This window comes from Taudactylus pleione, unplaced genomic scaffold (assembly GCF_031769625.1).
Source record: "Taudactylus pleione unplaced genomic scaffold, aTauple2 ptg000145l, whole genome shotgun sequence".
Lineage (NCBI taxonomy): Eukaryota > Metazoa > Chordata > Amphibia > Anura > Myobatrachidae > Taudactylus > Taudactylus pleione.
In genome coordinates this window covers 4,543,714-4,558,890 of record NW_028284547.1, presented here as the reverse complement: position 1 = coordinate 4,558,890, position 15,177 = coordinate 4,543,714, and the positions used below count along the sequence as shown (strand labels likewise).

At 46.7% G+C, this 15,177-nt stretch overlaps 2 pseudogenes across 1 annotated transcript in view; one reads left to right on the top strand and one right to left on the bottom strand.

The window, feature by feature from the left end:
• The window catches only part of LOC148522636 (uncharacterized), a 764,886-nt pseudogene that overhangs the window by 117,686 nt on the left and 632,023 nt on the right, over window positions 1–15,177 (bottom strand). The gene's annotated exons all lie outside the window — the stretch shown is intronic.
• LOC148522640 (uncharacterized) overlaps window positions 1–15,177 on the top strand; it is an 808,266-nt pseudogene that overhangs the window by 682,203 nt on the left and 110,886 nt on the right.

The window sequence follows — 15,177 nt, the reverse complement described above, 5'->3', positions numbered from 1 at the left end:
CATAAAGTCGAGAGTTACAGCATGTAAAGTAATATGTAATATCAATCAGCTGAATCATAATTACATCAAATATAAAAGAGAAAAACGTCTAAGTATCAAAAATAGTCAAGAACATTATACAAAGCATGTAAGTGAGAGCGTTTCATTCAGACCATAAGGCTGCACAGTATTTAAACGGAAGATCCAACGGGCTTCCAATTGCAATAGCAAGGTGGACCGATCTCCCCCCCGTTTGTTACCAGGAATATGGTCAATCATCTTGTACCGTAGGGTAGATAAATTATGCCTACATTCTTTAAAATGTCGGGCCACGGGCTGATCATAATCCTTCCCTGACAAAGCCATGCATATAGCCGACCTATGTAGTGCCATCCGTTCCCGGAACTGCCTGTTAGTTTTGCCAATATATAGATATCCACAAGGACATCTAATATAGTATACCACATATTGGCTGGTACATGTGAGAATATGTTTGATTTTAAACTTATGACCGGTGTGAGGGTGCACAAAGCTATCCCCTATTTCAAGATAAGTACAAGTAGTGCATCCCAAGCACCTGTAGTTTCCTGGTCTTTTTGTCAAACTTTTTTTTGGCATAGCAGCACAGTCAAAGCCTGTGATATCAGTATGGACTATCCAGTCCTTCACATTTATAACAGGGAAGAATTCTGGAATTCTTAAGTGCAGGCAGCGCCGGATCATTTTTAATCATGGGCCAAAAGTTACGAGCCCTCCTAATCATAGTTTCACTGCTTGCACTGTAACCATTCACCCACACAATATTAGTGGGACTCTTAGATGTTACCTGTGGTGATGGATCATTTTGTTTAGGAGCTAATAATGCTCTCTACTTGGACTCTCTGAGTAAATCAGCAGGGTAACCTCTAGCCAAAAAATTATTCATCATCCTGTCTAACTGGAGTTTTTCCTCCACAGTATCATTACAAATCCGGTGTACTCTCAAAAATTGAGAGTACGGTAAACCCTTAATTAAATTCTTTGGGTGGTGACTGGATGCCAAAAGTAAATTATTCCTATCAGTTGGTTTACTATAGACGGAAGTTAAAATCTTATGATTCCTAATTTGTATTGATACATCCAGGAAATGTATCTCCTTATCACTGATTTCAAATGTGAATTTAATGTTAGGGTCAATAGAATTGACTACTTCCATCATAGCAATGAAAGAATCACAGGTGCCATACCAAATAAGAAATACATCATCTATGTACTGCCTGAAGATTTCACAGGAACGGATGGCACTACATAGGTCGCCTATACGCATGGCTTTGTCAGGGAAGGATTATGATCAGCCCGTGGCCCGACACTTTAAAGAATGTAGGCATAATTTATCTACCCTACGGTACAAGATGATTGACCATATTCCTGATAACAAACGGGGGGGGAGATCGGTCCACCTTGCAATTGCAATTGGAAGCCCGTTGGATCTTCCGTTTAAATACTGTGCAGCCTTATGGTCTGAATGAAACGCTCTCACTTACATGCTTTGTATAATGTTCTTGACTATTTTTGATACTTAGACGTTTTTCTCTTTTATATTTGATGTAATTATGATTCAGCTGATTGATATTACATATTACTTTACATGCTGTAACTCTCGACTTTATGACCAGTGATCTGTTCATATTTTTCTTTGTCACTTTTTATGTTTTCGGGCTTCGCTGTTATGTTTGCAGCATTGCCATGGTGAGCTGATTACCATACGCCGTGTGTGCTGTGTAGTGCACGCTGATGACGTCATGGCTCAGCTCCGGGAGGTTGGCGCGGGGTGCACACTCGTGGTGGAGTCTTTGTATGTATTTAGGTAAGCTGTTTCTATGTATGTATTTTATTCCTGATGAAGGACCGCAAGGACTGAAACGTTGATCTATAATAAACATGCCGGTGTTCTATTGACCCGGCTTTAACATTGCTATATTTGGAGTGCCACCATTGTCTACTTGCTATATATATATAAATATATATATATATATATATATATATACATATATATATATATATATATATTATTCTTATAGTGTTAAACTACACAGCTCTATCTAGCTGTGTTTTTTTATATATATATATATATATATCTATATGTGTGTGTATATACTGTCTTTATACATACTGTATGTGTATTAAAATACTGTCTCTCTCTCTCTCTATATATATATATATATATATATATATTCACTGAGTCTACCTGTGTTCGTCCCCCTGTCTCACCATGTTCTTCCACTTACCTCCCTTCTCCCTCTGTTTGTCCTCCATTCCTCCCATCTACCTCTGTTTGTCCCTGTGACCATTGCCATGGGTTACGGCGATTCATCAAAGTCCCATGTCATGACTTTACATATTTTTGTGTGCTCTGGATAAAGTGTGTGTGTGTTATCATAATTCTATGTTTCAGGAATGGCTGTTTGCTAGAAATGGGTACAGTGTGTCAGAGCTGGATTGCATGAGCTAATTGGGACAAAAGGGTCAAGTGACACCTGGCCTTTGAAAATAAAGCTTCCTGAATGTAATGTTTGCTCCCACACTAGGGGGGCCATGGTGCAAGTGCAGTACACAGCCATGCTGGCTGCTAGAAGGGTCATTTGTAACACCTTATGCTATCAGTCTTCCTATCATAAAATACCCTAAAGGTCCAGGGAGGTATATTAGTGTCAGGTTTTGTAGTTGTGCTAATTTGCATCTACACAGACCCTGGGAGAACAAAGACAAGTATTTTTGAGCCTGAAAAGGGTAGGGGCTGCTGGGGGAGAGCAGGTCATGGAACTATAAGGCTCAGCAGTCCACACTGCTAGTTGTTCACTTCCAGGGGGGAGCTGAGAGCTAAGGATTGCTCCCCATGTTAGTCTATGGAGGTCTCCCTCCACACAGGTCTCCTTGGATCTCAGCATAAGATACCTTAGGATTCTAATACTTTATCATTTTCTTTTATCTGAATCAATCTGTGCATTTATATTTGTATGTCGTGTTTATTCACCTATTTTCCTTGTAAGTTAACCCTGGAGATATTTCTCAATAAATCCTAAAACTTTATCAGCGTTATCTCTGTGCTCTAAGTGATTTACGTGCCTGGAGAGGCTCCTGCTAAAAATTAGGGTCCTACTCCACTTTTTCAGGGTCCCATCACATATTATGAGGGGTGAGGGCAGGCTGCAGTTGGGACAGTGATGGGGGCAGGTAACAGTTGAGGTAAACTGGGTTAAGGGCAAACAGCAGTTGGTGTAGAGCTGGGGGTAAAGGCAGGGAGAAGTTGGGTTAGAGCTGAGGCTAGAGGGCAGTAAGGGCAGTCAGTGGTTGCCACAGTGCAGGGAAGCAAGGAGGGGGATAGGGGCAGGCAGGTAAGAAGGGGGACAAAGGTAGATAGCAGCTGGTGCAGTACTGGGGGGCAAGGAGGGGGTTAGGGGAAGGCAGTTCTTGGGGTAACTACCCCTGGGGATAGTGAGGGATGGAGAGGGCAATGGTAGATTGCAGCTGGGGCAGTACTGGGGGGCAAGGAGGGGTTGGGAAATGCAGTTCTAAGGGTAGCTACCCCCTGGGGATAGTGAGGGATGGAGGGGGCAATGGTGGATTGCAGCTGGGGCAGTACTGGGGGGCAAGGAGGGGGTTGGGAAGGCAGTGCTGGGGGTAGAGAAGGGGCAAGGGTAGATAGCAGCTGGGGCAGTACAAAACAGCCACCTGCTCACCCCCACAGAACCAAACACAGGATTTTCTGGGGAAGGGGGGGTTAAATATCTCTCTCTATATATAGATAGATCCCAAAGGTGTGATGCTCAGGCTCTAATAATAGCTCACCAAACATTGGTGATATAATCAGAGAGTGCCACACCTTTGGGGATCTGTGAGTATGTTTTTGTGAGGGAAACTGGTCAAAAGGAGTTGCAGAGAGCCGCACCGGGCATGGGGGAAGGCAGACGTGGCCTAACTGTGGGAGGCGTGGGGGAGGGGGCGCTCTGAGTGATCACTCCTTCCCCCCATAGGCGTAGGAGACTACTGAGGCTGCTGCTCAGCAGCCGTGGGCAGTCCCCCACTGCAGCCAAGCACACAGCAGCGTGTGCTGTCTGGGCTGCTGTAAAGAGGAGGAGGCGCTGGACCTGGGCCCCCGTCAGGCCCCTCCAGCAAGCCCACCTCCCCCCTCTCGGTGTCCCTGCTGGTCAAGCTATTATATCAGCGAGAGTGCCGGACCATGGAATATATATATAATATATATTAAACACTAACACATACATGGGATATACATACATACACATTATCACATGTGTATATATACGTACACTAACACATACACATATTAACATAACAAATACATAGTATTCACTTACTAACACAGACACTGTAACACATAGCTACACTAATACAGAGATACACATACATACATAAATTTTTTAAGCTGCTGTAGGTTGCTAATGGGGGCGGGCACCTTGCATCATTAGACGCTGCCCCCTCACTATGTAATGTCGTGGTTTGCGGGTGGAGATTGGGGCGGGGCTTGTCGTATTGGCTCTGCCCCCACCGCACGTAGCGTACAGGTCATCAGGGGGGGTTTGTAGGTACACAGAAACCCCCCTGTGGCAGGCACCTCCCCCTCCCCAATGTGTCCGGCACCCCCACTACCACCAGACTGGGTGTGTAGTGCTGGAAACACTTACACAACACTTACCACTTACCTTTTTACTGTAGATCTTTCAATCCACACCCATAGACACTCAGTAGGGAAAACATTTAGAGCGTGTAAAGCAATGCCTTCTATAGGAGAATGATGGTGTTTTGGCTTTCTAAATCCTCAGTGGGTGGAAACTGTGGTTATGAGGATATAGGGGTATGTGACTATGTTTGATCACTATATGTTCTTTATATCACCAGATATCACTTTATAATGAAAGCACTGCCTTGCTCCCTCACTGCTCTTCTATCCCCAGGCATTCTGTGTGCTTGTCCTGCTCTCTCCATGTTATACTAGTGTCTTTAGTTACTATTACATTATGGTATCTGATCTGGATCGGTGTGAATGACCGCCGGACCTATGTTCCGATGCCAGAAGACGGGTAGCAGTAAAGATCCCGACAGCTAAAAAAGGTAAGTATAATTAACGCTCCCCAGCAACCCTAACCCTCCCTTTGGGGTGCCTAACCCTAACCTCCCCCCTAGTGCCTAATCCTAACCCCAGGGGCGTATCTATAATGGGTGCAGGGTGTGCGGGGCACACGGGCCCCTGGGTCCAGTGGGGCACTGCACCGCACACCCTGCACCCATAATCTTACTTACCTCTCTGGAGTCCCACATCGGCGCGGGGGTCCGGCACTGTAATACGACTGGAAAATGGCCGCGGCGGCCATTTTCCCATCGTTTGCGCATTCCCGGTGACCTGTGCAGACATTATAGACTCTGGGCATACTCTAGTGCCCATAGTCTACAAGTCCGGCGCTGGCCACACACAGGGCCTGATTCAGAGCGCTCGCTCTGAATCAGGGCATTTTTTTATTTTTTTTGTGCGGCCTCCTGGCCACTTGCTTAGCTGTGGGTGACCACCCACAGCTACTGTGAGTGGCCAGGTGATGGTCGTAATGGTCTTGACCATCGCAACCATCGGGGCTTGCGACGAGACCCTTGTGGTAGGAGCGCCGTCGATAGCCAGGTCTCACGCATGCACACGTCGGAGCCGGCTCCAGTGTGCGCATGCGCAGTGGCCAAACACTGACCCACTCACGAGCGCATAGCGCTTGCAAGCGGTTTTGAATCAGGCCCAAAGCTCAGTGCGCTGCTGGCCACCGGGTAGAGAGGAAGGGGCCCATGTAGGAGACTGCACACAGGCCCCCTCCTCTCTAGAAACACCCCTGCCTAACCCTCCTCGTAAGTGCGTAACCCTGACCCCCCTTCCCCTAGCCTAACTTAACCCTCCCCCTACGCAGCCACCCGGCTTACCTTCGTTCGGTATGCTGTGCGTCGGGCTCCCGGCATAGGGATAATGATAGGCGTCGGGATTTCCATGCCTATCATTAATCCCCTGTCGGGATTACACAGTCAGGAAGCCGGCAGTCTGCATTTCATCCATCGGTTTCCTGACTGCACACCATCTGATCTGAGAATATGTTAGTAGTTAATCATGTAGTGCAAAGCTTGACTGTTATGGATGGCCAGCTATGAATAAAATGCCATTTGTGTAACGCACTATAAGGTATTATAAAGTAATTATGAGCTAGAATAAATAATTTGAAGGGTATAGGAAAATAGAAGAAATGCATAGTATGCAGAATGATAGAAATAAATGTGTATTACACTGCAAGGAAAGTGCTGATGCAGGATCTTGTGGTCTGTAGCTGATAGCAGCAAATGTCTTGCAATGCACTAATGTTTGTGCTGAGGTGTAATCATCAGGATCCAGATGCCAACCATCAGGTGCCAGCCTGTCACAGGCACCATGCCACAACATATGTGTATAAGCCACCAGCACTTAGGTCACACAATCTTTTGAATAGTCAGTAACAGTTCTAAATATTATCCACAAGTATCTTTTCTATTTCTGTATCCTTTTCTCCCTGTCTTGGCACATGATAACTGTATTCTGATACTTACATGTGAGTAAGAACAAGAATGTATGTGAAGGTTTCTTTGTATCCCTGATATGCAGACCTAGTAAATAACCAAAAATGAAAACTAAAGTGACTGCGCTGGTGTATAAAGGTCAGTGGTGCTAGTACATATCCCTGTTGTCAATTGATCACAAATAGCTTCTCTCAAGAAAAAAAAAAACATTTAATAACAGCACATATAATATAGCTAAAAATATATCAAAAACATCATTATAAAACTGTAATTTCCATCATCTTGGTTCAAAAGATGGCAGAGAAATATGCATAAAATATGTCTGTATAAACAAAAATGTCTGAGATGTATTTTAGGGGTGTCAAATTCATAAAATAGACAGTCCCCACCTGGGCGTTTCAGCACTTGATATATATCACAAAAGTTCCATAGGAAGACAGATTCAAACATCTATAAGTTAGATGTAACTGACCGCTGTATCCTACGTCTAGGAACTTGAGAGTGTGTGTAGGGGTGGCAAAGGTATGCACAAGCTGACAGTCCTAGTAAATACAGCGGGGCAGTGCCAGGAGCTGCTCCCGGAAAGTGCAATGTGCTGGGGAAATCCAACTTATACACATTATTTATTTATTACCAGTTATTTATATAGCGCACACATAGAATATTTGGCCATTCACATCAGTCTCTGCCCCAATCTATATTCCTTACCACATGCTCATACACAGAATGGTTAATTAATTTTGTTGGGAGACAATTGACCTACCAGTATATATTTATAGCGTGGGAGTAAACCAGAGTACCCACAGGGAGAATATACAAACTCCTCACAAATGAGGCCATAGTGGGAATCGATTCCACAACCTTATTGCTGTGAGGCAGGAATGCTAACCATTACACCATCTGTGCTTCTTTTTTATTGTACTAATTTTTATAGTCAACACTTACCAGCTTTGTGGAGCTCCCTAAGACTGCAGGGAGATGAAAGAAGATGCCGCAATAGCTCAGCCTCACTTCTGTATAGTCAGACACTGCTTTCAGAGCTGGGGGGCAGGGCCACACCACGGACTGTAAGCTACACAGAAAGATAGCTAATAGAGGCATGCATCTGAGTATGGAGGGCATGTCTTGAGCACTAATGTACACCTTGGATGTGTCATGTGACCAGGAAGTGCACTGCAGTGTTTAGAGATTAGAGCTCAGTCAGCAGCAGCAAGAGAAGACACAGTGATGCAGGTAGGATAATCAATGGACACTGAAGCTTAATGTAGTGAAGTGAGCATTACAGTGAGTAAGGGGTGAGACTGCATCTCCATGTGCGCCTCCCCAGCCATTGACCTCACAACACATCACTGTTGGAAGGCAGGTAATCCTGATTTCAAATCACTCCCTCGTGTCGTGCAGGACCAATGGTACAATATATGATTATAGTAGCTTCTAGCTTGTAGGAAGTGACAACTTATTTGGAACAACCACATATAGAATGATTACAGCAAACTGGAAATCATCATCAACTCATTTAGTTTCAGGCTTTAAGAAGGAGACTGGTGACAGGACAAAGATACCTTTATATGCACATGGGAAAGAAATTGAATGAAAGTGTTTTTCCATTTGACTCGTTATTTACTCAGTATGCATATTGGGGATATAAAGAAACATTTACATATACCTTTATACCATATCAACCATTTGTACCTGTCCTCCTATTGCCTGTCTACCGGTTGGTGTCAGTATTTTGACTCTCTATCTAATTACTGTAGATCATTTAGTCCACACCCACTTTCACTAGACGTGTTTTGCTAGTAAAGTCATTGCCCTTTTCAATTTCAGGTATAACCACGATCAGAGGCTCCAGGTCTTAGAACCTGATACTTAGTAATTTAACCCCTAGGACTGTCCTACATATATAAAGTATGTGATTGTCCTCTATTGATAAAGGGGTGACATTATGTAGTACTGCACATCTAGGGACTCATAATACACACAAATCACATTCATTGGGGCTGATTCAGAGATGGCTGATATTACACAGATGCTGTATGCAGTGGCTGTGCAATAATATACTAATGTCACAGGGGGCATCTAATGCAAATAGAGGTCTCATGCCGGCTTCTGTGATCTGCTGCAGGATCGGATCATCTGTGTGACCAGCGGAGATCCGAGCGACCCTCAGGCTTATCCGGATGGCCGGGATACTCACATTGCTAAGCCAGTGACGCTGCCCCCATTTTCTGAAGTGCTGCCTGTCGCTGGCCCAAACGCTGCCATCCTGCCGAGGTGTTTGGGGCGCTGTGAGCAACTTCGCAGCCCCAGATCTGCATATGCTCAGTGCAGCTTCTGCACACAGGCACTTCCACATACATCAGAGATGTACATAAACCATCAGGGCTGGGTACACTACTGACTCAGGCCCAATGACCTATGGTGCTGACAGGGCCGTTTCTAGGGGCAGGCGACCCGTGCAATCGCACGGGGCGTGCTGCCTCCTACCCCTGCTGCATTAACAGCCTGTTAACTGCCGGGCGCCTGCTGAGATTCAGTTACCAGCGTGCGCCCGGCAGAGCAGCCGGAGATGGAGACAGAGACTGAGGCTCCTGCTTCCGGCTCCCACAATGTGCACTATGGGAGGACGTCATGACGTCTTTCCCATGGTGTAGAGAGAGGAGCAGCCGAGCGGAGCGGACGCCAGAGCGGGGCTGAAGGTAAGTATTACTGTTTTTTTTTTTCTTTTGTGTGCAGGCAGCCTGGACAATACTTGGGGGGGAGGCACTACCACTGGGGGCACCCGAGCACTACTACTGGGGGCACTTCTGCTGGGGGAGCCACCACTACTGGGGGCACCTGGGCACAGCTACTAGGGACATTACTCTGGGGGCACTTCTACTGGGGGAGCCACCACTACTGGGGGCACCCGGGCACTACTACTAGGGTAATTACAAGGGGGGCACTTCTACTGGGGAGACACTACTACTGGGGGCAACCGGGCACTACTACTAGGGACATTATAAGGGGGGAACTTCTACTGGCAGAGGCACTACCACTGGGAGCACCTGGGCACTACTACTGGGGACATTACTCTGGGGGCACTTCTGCTGGGGGAGACACCACTACTGGGGGCACCTGGGCACTACTACTGGGGACATTACTCGGGGGGCACTTCTACTGGGGTTATTGCTTAGGAGGCACCACTACTGGGTGCATTACTCAGGGTCCAGGGGCACTTCTACTGGGGGCACTACTACTTGGGGCTTTTCTACTTGGGGCACTACTACAAAGGGAGCATTACTTTTGGGGGCACTAATACAGGGGCATTAATACTGGGGAATTTATAAAGGGGACACTACTACAGGGGGCATTACTATTGGGGGCAATACAACTGGGGACACTACTACTGGGGCACTACAACAGGGACCATTACTATTGGGGGCATTACTGATGGGGGCATGACTACAGGGGACATGACTACAGGGGGCACTACTAATGGGGGCTCTGCATAAGTTACACTACCACTGTGGGCACTGCATAAGGGGCATAAATACAGGGGACACTGCATATGGGGACAACTACAGGGGGCACTGCATAATGGGCACTTTTGCCTGAGAGCCAGTGGGGGGGAAGCCTAAGACCTGTCGGGATGGAATTGTAAGGGAGGGTGCTGGAATGAAGTGTGTATTATGTGAATCATGTTTTTTCTATGTGTTTTATGTGGTTCTGGATTTAATAATGTATTTGAGGTGGATGTGGTTTTAAAACATAGTTTATGTGCCTCTGGCTTTTCCAATATATTTTATGTGGAAGTGGTTTGTTGCAGTGTATTTTATGTGGATCTGGCTGGGCTCGCTCCCAACGCGACTAAAAACGGGTGTTATACAAGGTCATACTTCTGCAAATGTCACACCAAAGGCATGCACACACAAATGCGGCGTGGGCTTGTGACAGCTAGGCCACACCCCATTTTTGGAGCCTCCGGCGCGCGCATGCTGTCTATCTTTTATTTAGCTACATAACCTGTCTAACCTGTCAGCGCTTTGCCTCTGACAGGTTAGACACCCCTGTACTCAGTAGTCACGGTGGCTGACATTCTGTGGTCTTTCTAGATCACGCTCCCTTACTGTGATACCACACCCCTTCACGATGACGCCACGCCCACTCCACAATATTACTGCTTCGAGGGGGGGGGACGCATTTTGACTGCTCACCCTGGGAGCCTCAGACCCTAGAAACTGCCCTGGGTGCTGATATATATAGTATATATGTGACTAATAAGAAATCAGTAGCAACTCACTAAGGCCCTGATTCAGAGCCAGATGCTCTGAAAGATCGCTCGCTCTGAATCAGCGCATTTTTTTTTCTTTTTTTGGAGCGGCCTCCTGGCCGCTCGCATAGCTGTGGGTGACCACCCACTGCTATTGCGAGCGGCCAAGATGATGGTCGCGATGGTCAAGACCATCGCGACCATCGGGCTTGCGACGAGACCCTTGTGGTAGGGTCTTGTGGCCGCAAGCCACTATTCCCTCCCACTTGGGAACGCCTCCATTTGTGAAACCACCCCCCGGCCACGCATCCAAAATGGTGCAAACTGTCGATCAAAATCGACAGCCGTCCCCTTTTGGTGCGAGACCCGGAGTGACGGAGCGCCCGTCACTAGCCGGGTCTCGTGCATGTGCACGTCGGAGCCGGCTCCAGCATGGGCACTGGGCCACCATTGACTCGTTTGTGAGCGATATGCGCTTGCAAGCAGGTCTGAATCAGGCCCTAAAACCACACTATTCCCTTGCAAAACAAGTGTAAATCTCAGTGGAATATACTGGTGCTACATAACTGTGGGCCCTATTTACTACAATCCGCATATTGAATGCGGATTGTAGTGTGATATTACCGAGTGAATTCGCATTGCAAATTCAAGCAATATCACAGGGATTTACTATAAATCCCCTGCAGGGACAGAGCTTGCGATAAAGCTCTGTCCCTGCGGATCCCATCCGCACTCTAGTCGCGGTATTTTTGGAAAAAATACCGCGACTAAGAGCCCGCGCATGCGCCGACCGACCACCGCTACTACCCCCCCACCGACGCTAAGCCCCGCCCCCCGCGATCACGGACCCCCGCGACCCCCCCCCCCCCCGCAACCCCCCCTCCCTTCATTACACTTACCTGCATCCTCCTGGCCTCCGGTGATCTTCTCCGGGCTTCCCGATCAGGTGATCTCCCATACTGCACTGGGACCCGATCACCTCCAGGTGGCGTTATTATCACAGGGCTTCCCCCGGTATTTTTTTACAATTTATTTTTAGTAACTTGCACACAGATCACATTTCCCATTACAATTATGGGAAATGCGATCTGCTTTACTAAAAATAGGTGATACTGGGGGTTGGAGTAGAATTTTACTAATTCTACTCCAATTGCCCTGTAATAACTACTGGTGAAACTAAAATAATGTGAAAAGGGTGTGAAAACACCCTTTTTCACTTTATTTTAGTAAAAATAATGTTAATAAATAGAGCCCTGTGTGTTAATAAATAAATAAATAAAACACCTCCCACATTATTAGCTGTGAGTACAGTCAAGGGCAAATCTATAATAGGTGCAGGGTGTGCGGAGCACATGGGCTCCTGAGTCCAGGGAGGCCCACACTGCACACCCTGCACCCATATGAAGTTAAATTTACCCCTCTGCAGTCTCCAGGCCAGCGATGCAGAGCAGCAAAAATCAGTGTAAATAGAGGTGGCCATTTTCCGGAGACCCACACGTGCACATGTACAGTACATTCTGGCACCAAATCAGAATCTACTGCACTGCCAGAGAAGAGGGGGCCTGCAAGGTTTCTGCACAGGATTCCCATGCTCGGGATGCTGACAGTCAGAATACCAACACTGGCATCCCGACAGGCTTAGGATACCGACACCTGTTGGTCAGTATCCTAACCCTCCCCGCTCTACCTACCCCTAACTCTCCCTCCCTGAAATCTAACCTCCCCCCCACAGCCTAAAACTAACACTTCCTCTGTAACCTTAACCTAACTTCCCCCTCCCCGCAGCTTAAACCTAACCTCCCCCCGCAGTCTAAGCCTAACCCTCCCCCTAGTGCCAAACCCTAAGCCCTCATCCCCTCTAACCCTCCCCTTAACCCCAATTCTAACCGTTGGGATGCCGAAGCTGGGATTCCGGCACCAGCATTCTAAGTGCCGGAATCTCCATGGCCAGTGTTCTGAACACATCCCATCTGCACACAGACCCTCTCCTCTCTTAAAATACACCTGAATACAGGGCTTATTGTATGGTGATACACAATGCGTATTGTGTGGTGGTGCACAGTGCTTATTGTGTGGTGGTGCACAGTGCTTATTGTGTGGTGGTGCAAGTGTTGGAGATCGAAGGTGCTTGGATCCCACAGAGAGGGAGCAGGTAGGTGACACTGGACTTGTTATGTTTTGAGTTTTGGAACTTGGCGACAAACACTTTGATATTTGATGAATGCGCTCCAAGTGACATAACAAGGATGAGGTTCCTAGGTAGTTTAGGTCCCTCCCTCTACTCACTCTTGCTTGGCAATGGTCACATATGGCTTGGCAACTGTTGCCCGGATCAGGGTGGAAATAATTCCATACGTGAGAAGTGGATTGTTTTGTCTTTTGTCTCGGCATGGCAACAATGGGCTTTGGGTTTTTCAATCCATGGGCAACAGCTGTTGCCTTACTTACACGAAGGACATCCTCGGCATCAACATCCTCATCACCGACATCTTCATCATCAACATCCTCATCAACTTTAGCACCTTCAACTACCAAAATATTCTCCTCCACCATGTGCAATTCCACAGAAGCATCCTCGATGACTACGTCTGCAAGATGTTGACTGCCCTTCCCCACATTTACTGAGGGCACACAAATGTTGGAACTTGGAGGATCCTCCGGTACATTAGTATTTAGGTCTGGCTCACACATGGCAACCGCGGACACACTTGCACTCTCCACGAGGATTTGTGAATTCGATTTCTCAGGGCACACAGTTATTTTTTCTGAAGGGCTATCAGAAGAATCAGCAGTATTCCTAAAGATTATCCTTTCCTTGCCACTTCATGTAGTGAAGGGCATATTGCCATTTTTTTGTTTATCTAAAGGCAAATTTACTTTAATTTTTTTGTTCTTAACTTCAGTACAAGTAGCTTTACCATATCGATGGCGTGACCTAAGGCCTTGGGCATGGGCCTTGATAGAGGACGAGGAAGTTGACGGCCTTGCACTGCTGGCGGCAGCTACAACATGTGGCTCTAGACCTTGCTATCCTGTCATGTGACAGCTCTCCATATTTTCTGCAGTCTTGAAGCAGTGTCACAAGCACCAATAGTGTAGCCAAGGTGCAGTTACAAAATTCACACACATGCAGTCATGCGCGCACACACAAAAATATTAGACCAAAAAAAGACAATTTATTTGAAAAAAAATTTCAGCTCCGGAACTTGGACCCAGAGCACCAATTGATCATGCCTGGAGTCAGGCAGCATTATGTTGCAACTTGCGTTGCTGGCTGGATCTTGTGCGGTTAAGCCTAACACACACACACAGAGAGTAAAAGATAAAAAAAAAAGACAATTCTTTTTTTACATTTTTCAGCTGAAGAACTTGGGCCAAGAGCACCGATTGATCTCGACTGGAGTCGGGCAGCACTAGGTTGCAACTTACGTTGCTGGCTTGATCTTATGCGGTTAAGCCGAACACTTAAAACAAACAGAAAATTTTTGGTTTCAGCTCCAATACTTGGGCCCAGAGCACTGATTGATCATGACTGGAGTCGGGCAGCACTAGGTTGCAACTTCCGTTGCTGGCTGGATCTTGGGCGGTTAAGCCTAACACGTACACATAGCCTGTAAAAGATTAAAAAGACAATTGATTTGAATTTTTTTTCAGCTCCAGAACTTGGGCCCAGAGCACAGATTGATCACGACTAAAGTCGGGCAGCACTCGGTCGCAACTTGCGTTGCTGGCTGTATCTTGTGCGGTTAGCATAACACGCAACCACACACAGAAAAATATTACACAAAAAGACACTTTTATTGTTTTTTTTTTTACAATATAGATATATATATATTTTTTAGGGGGCCCAGATGGACGCAGCAGAGCCCACATGTATTCTGCACCAGCCCAGATGTACACAACAGACAGCACAGCACCAGCCCAGAATGGATCAGCAGCAGCACCAGCCCAGGACACAGCAGACAGCACAACACCAACAACTCTCCTAGCCCTACACTACCCACCCTCCCTGTTCAGTCTCCACAGCCGGAGTGAAATTTCGTCGGCTGCATGGTCCCTATATACTACATTGATTATAAAGACGTAAGCCCGCGAACTGCGAGATTTCCGACTGTATGGTTTAGCCTCAGTTTCGAGATCAGAGTCGGCAGGAAACCCCGAGCCTGCTTGGATCTGACTCAGATCTGCTAAATTCGGGTGGGTTCGGATCTCTGAGATCCAAACCGGCTCATCTCTAATTAATATATATTACTCCCAGCATAGAATATGCCACATGTGTGTCACCCAGCTGCTGTCACTGCAGGCCTGTAAGATAAGAGATGGAGCCCAGCAAGACCAGTATGTTATCAGTAAATGACATGCTGCATGGG